This window comes from Schistocerca piceifrons, unplaced genomic scaffold (assembly GCF_021461385.2).
Source record: "Schistocerca piceifrons isolate TAMUIC-IGC-003096 unplaced genomic scaffold, iqSchPice1.1 HiC_scaffold_968, whole genome shotgun sequence".
NCBI classification, from domain to species: domain Eukaryota; kingdom Metazoa; phylum Arthropoda; class Insecta; order Orthoptera; family Acrididae; genus Schistocerca; species Schistocerca piceifrons.
The window spans coordinates 192,501-197,500 of record NW_025729243.1 but is presented as its reverse complement, the minus strand read 5'-3'; the positions used below and the strand labels follow the sequence as shown (position 1 = coordinate 197,500).

Here is a 5,000-nt window from a genome sequence, read left to right as displayed (position 1 = left end):
GCTTTGGTTTCCCGGAGGCTGCCCGCCGAGTCATCGGAGGAACTGCGGCGGATCGCTGGCTGGCATCGTTTATGGTTAGAACTAGGGCGGTATCTGATCGCCTTCGAACCTCTAACTTTCGTTCTTGATTAATGAAAACATACTTGGCAAATGCTTTCGCTTCTGTTCGTCTTGCGACGATCCAAGAATTTCACCTCTAACGTCGCAATACGAATGCCCCCGCCTGTCCCTATTAATCATTACCTCGGGTTCCGAAAACCAACAAAATAGAACCGAGGTCCTATTCCATTATTCCATGCACACAGTATTCAGGCGGGCTTGCCTGCTTTAAGCACTCTAATTTGTTCAAAGTAAACGTGCCGGCCCACCGAGACACTCAATAAAGAGCACCCTGGTAGGATTTCAACGGGGTCCGCCTCGGGACGCACGAGCACGCACGGGGCGGTCGCACGCCTTCGGCTCGCCCCACCGGCAGGACGTCCCACGATACATGCCAGTTAAACACCGACGGGCGGTGAACCAACAGCGTGGGACACAAATCCAACTACGAGCTTTTTAACCGCAACAACTTTAATATACGCTATTGGAGCTGGAATTACCGCGGCTGCTGGCACCAGACTTGCCCTCCAATAGATACTCGTTAAAGGATTTAAAGTGTACTCATTCCGATTACGGGGCCTCGGATGAGTCCCGTATCGTTATTTTTCGTCACTACCTCCCCGTGCCGGGAGTGGGTAATTTGCGCGCCTGCTGCCTTCCTTGGATGTGGTAGCCGTTTCTCAGGCTCCCTCTCCGGAATCGAACCCTGATTCCCCGTTACCCGTTACAACCATGGTAGGCGCAGAACCTACCATCGACAGTTGATAAGGCAGACATTTGAAAGATGCGTCGCCGGTACGAGGACCGTGCGATCAGCCCAAAGTTATTCAGAGTCACCAAGGCAAACGGACCGGACGAGCCGACCGATTGGTTTTGATCTAATAAAAGCGTCCCTTCCATCTCTGGTCGGGACTCTGTTTGCATGTATTAGCTCTAGAATTACCACAGTTATCCAAGTAACGTGGGTACGATCTAAGGAACCATAACTGATTTAATGAGCCATTCGCGGTTTCACCTTAATGCGGCTTGTACTGAGACATGCATGGCTTAATCTTTGAGACAAGCATATGACTACTGGCAGGATCAACCAGGGAGCTGCGTCAACTAGAGCTGAGCAGCCGGCCGCCCGGGAGTGTGTCCCGGGGGCCCGCGCGAACACGCAAGCGTCCGCTCAATCATTCTGCAAACAGGAGGAGGCTGAGCTCCCCTGCACAATACACCTCGAAACCCTCTCAGGTCCCGGCGGCGCGCAGCGCCGTCCCAAGTACTTGGTCGGGTTCGAGAGAGGCGCAATCGCCCGGAGTTAGGCGAGTAGACGCTTTCGGTGCGACCACCCGTGCTCCCAACTGAGCTTGCCGCTGCCGACAGAGGCCCGGGAGCGTGCTGTCGTGGCATTGCCGGCGGGAGACAACACGCGCCACCTACGGTGACCGGCAGCTCCAACGCCAGCGCCACAGAAGGACAAAAGCCCCACTTGGGTGCCGAAGCGAACTCTCCCAGCACAGCGCACGCGCCAACACATCCGCACAGCTGCGATACAAACCACCAGCGAGAACCGCTGGGGCGACCGAGCAGCAGACGGCGTCGCGGCGCCGAGCGCCGGGCGGCAGCGCATCCTCAACGCACACAGTCCTCAATCGGACCAGCACACTGAAGATGTCCACCGCGCTTCGCACCGGGCCCGCGAGGACCTACTTTGGCCGCACGGCGCCGCGCGCAGGGTGCGCCGGCGCGCAGCTGCGACGCCTGCCGCGTCCGTCGGCCGGCGCGCCTGCCACTGGCCGCCCCCACCAGCCGGCTGTAGCGCGTGCGCCCACGCACCGCGCGGCCAGCACGCCGGGAGGCGCCCCCTCACCGGCCGGGGACGGTCCCACCCAGCCACCGCCGCGTATCGCTTCACACCCAGATGCCGTTCAGTTTCGTCGGCATGGTGGGTATCGCTGGAACAACCGGTTAGTACCTCAACCTATCGTCGCCATCACCGATTCACCCCTAGCGAGAACAACCGCACCACAACAGGTTACCATTTGTTCATTTGCGTAACTTCACCAGAAAACGCAGGCGTCCATCGCCATTTGCAACTTCCACGATTATTGCATGCCTGTGTCAGGTGTCACGCCACACTACGTCTGCCCACATACACGCAACAAAATGTGCACGCCTAGACAATACGTGGAAGGTGGCCCCCGTACGTATGCGATGTCCATTGCTCGAACGACTGTCAACCGGCCTCTGTAGCATGTCGCAGATATGGAACGCGGTGCACCATGCCATCACGGTGTGTGAGGAGAGACGACTAGGTCCGAATACATCAACAGACAGCTCATGCTGATCGCCATCCACGGCGTCCGTTCCTCCCACACGTCTCTATGGCGTACCACACTGCAATCCAGCTCTCATAGGGAGACGACACGTAGCTGCGTGCACAATATTTGCACTGTATGGTCCGCCGTTTTTGGGCGCAGTCGTTGTACGGTCACACATGTGCCACGATGTATCATTCAGTACATAAGGACGAATGTGCAGTACAGATTGTGGTTTACGCGTACGACATTAGCGGACAGTTGACACAGGCCGCACCACAACGTAGCCTGAGTACGTCGCATGCGGAGGGCATTGAACATGCAAAGTTCTCACCAACCAGCTTGCGAAGGCAGGGGGCAAGGTGGGGACGTGGGGAGGGGCGGCATGTACGTCCTGCTGCCATCCACATTACAGTGTACAGCAGGAGCATGTGGAAAGTGAGCAAGACTTGCAAGGTGTTTAACATGAAGCGATACACAGGGGAGCGGGGAGTGCGAGTAGCGAACTATATTGCGAGGGTTGCGGGTGGGCAACACTACACTAATTGAACGAGTCGTATAACAATTACAGAGCAGGTTTAGGCGACAACGTGGGTTACGTTAGGCGACAACGTGGGTTAGGTTAAGGCACGACGTGGGTTAGGTTAAGGCACGACGTGGGTTAGGTTAAGGCACGACGTGGGTTAGGTTAAGGCACAACGTGGGTTAGGTTAAGGCACAACATGGGTTAGGTTAAGGCACAACATGGGTTAGGTTAAGGCACAACATGGGTTAGGTTAAGGCACAACATGGGTTAGGTTAAGGCACAACATGGGTTAGGTTAAGGCACAACATGGGTTAGGTTAAGGCACAACATGGGTTAGGTTAAGGCACAACATGGGTTAGGTTAAGGCACAACATGGGTTAGGTTAAGGCACAACATGGGTTAGGTTAAGGCACAACATGGGTTAGGTTAAGGCACAACATGGGTTAGGTTAAGGCACAACATGGGTTAGGTTAAGGCACAACATGGGTTAGGTTAAGGCACAACATGGGTTAGGTTAAGGCACAACATGGGTTAGGTTAAGGCACAACATGGGTTAGGTTAAGGCACAACATGGGTTAGGTTAAGGCACAACATGGGTTAGGTTAAGGCACAACATGGGTTAGGTTAAGGCACAACATGGGTTAGGTTAAGGCACAACATGGGTTAGGTTAAGGCACAACATGGGTTAGGTTAAGGCACAACATGGGTTAGGTTAAGGCACAACATGGGTTAGGTTAAGGCACAACATGGGTTAGGTTAAGGCACAACATGGGTTAGGTTAAGGCACAACATGGGTTAGGTTAAGGCACAACATGGGTTAGGTTAAGGCACAACATGGGTTAGGTTAAGGCACAACATGGGTTAGGTTAAGGCACAACATGGGTTAGGTTAAGGCACAACATGGGTTAGGTTAAGGCACAACATGGGTTAGGTTAAGGCACAACATGGGTTAGGTTAAGGCACAACATGGGTTAGGTTAAGGCACAACATGGGTTAGGTTAAGGCACAACATGGGTTAGGTTAAGGCACAACATGGGTTAGGTTAAGGCACAACATGGGTTAGGTTAAGGCACAACATGGGTTAGGTTAAGGCACAACATAGGTTAGGTTAAGGCACAACATAGGTTAGGTTAAGGCACAACATAGGTTAGGTTAAGGCACAACATAGGTTAGGTTAAGGCACAACATAGGTTAGGTTAAGGCACAACATAGGTTAGGTTAAGGCACAACATAGGTTAGGTTAAGGCACAACATAGGTTAGGTTAAGGTACAACATAGGTTAGGTTAAGGTACAACATAGGTTAGGTTAAGGTACAACATAGGTTAGGTTAAGGTACAACATAGGTTAGGTTAAGGTACAACATAGGTTAGGTTAGGTTAGGTTACACGTTGTTGTAAGGAAAGGTGTAGGGGGGGGCGGGGGCGGCAGGTTCGTTGATAGTGATTATAGTAAGTGAATGCTTGTGACATGATCAGATTTGTCACGTCAGGATGCACCTTTGGCTTATTAGAGGCGGCGCTCCAATTCTATGCTTGTGTCAGACCTGTGTCTTTGACTCATGTCATTGTTTGTGCGCTGTGACAGGAGGTACTATTGTGATGTTGGGTGCACCGTTGTATAGGACATGTGTGGGTGTTGGTGCCTGATCTGCGCAATGGTGGATGTCGAAAGGGTGGGATATTGTATTTTCCGCATGGACCTCCTGGTCTGGTTGTGATAGTGTGGATTGTGTAATGTGGCGGAGAGGATGCACTGGATGTTGTTCCATGCTGGTGCTTACATATTGTATGTGCGCCCGTTAGAAGCAGAGAGTGGTGCGTGATCAGAGTGGCTGGCTGACGTGTGGTTCCCATTGTGGGCAGACTCTTTCAGCATGTATACGGACAGTTGTATATATATTCTGTAGTTTGATGGCTCTGCATTGATTACTAATCAGCGCCGTGTGTACGGGTAATCTGGTTCCAGTCCAAAATGTTCCATCTGTGTACATTAGTGACAAAGACTCCCCTCATGCAGTGGGGCTCGGTCTGTTATAACTCTTCCGCGTAATATATTTGCCCCACGTTTTTGC

The 5,000-nt window shown here is 52.6% G+C and overlaps 1 non-coding gene across 1 annotated transcript in view; it reads right to left on the bottom strand.

The window, feature by feature from the left end:
• LOC124774685 overlaps positions 1 to 1,193 on the bottom strand; it is a 1,909-nt gene extending 716 nt beyond the window's left edge. Inside the window, exon 1 of the ribosomal RNA XR_007015434.1 lies at positions 1 to 1,193. This exon is cut by the window's left edge and continues 716 nt beyond it. This is a non-coding gene — a ribosomal RNA (small subunit ribosomal RNA).
• Between the last annotated feature and the right edge of the window lie 3,807 nt (positions 1,194 to 5,000).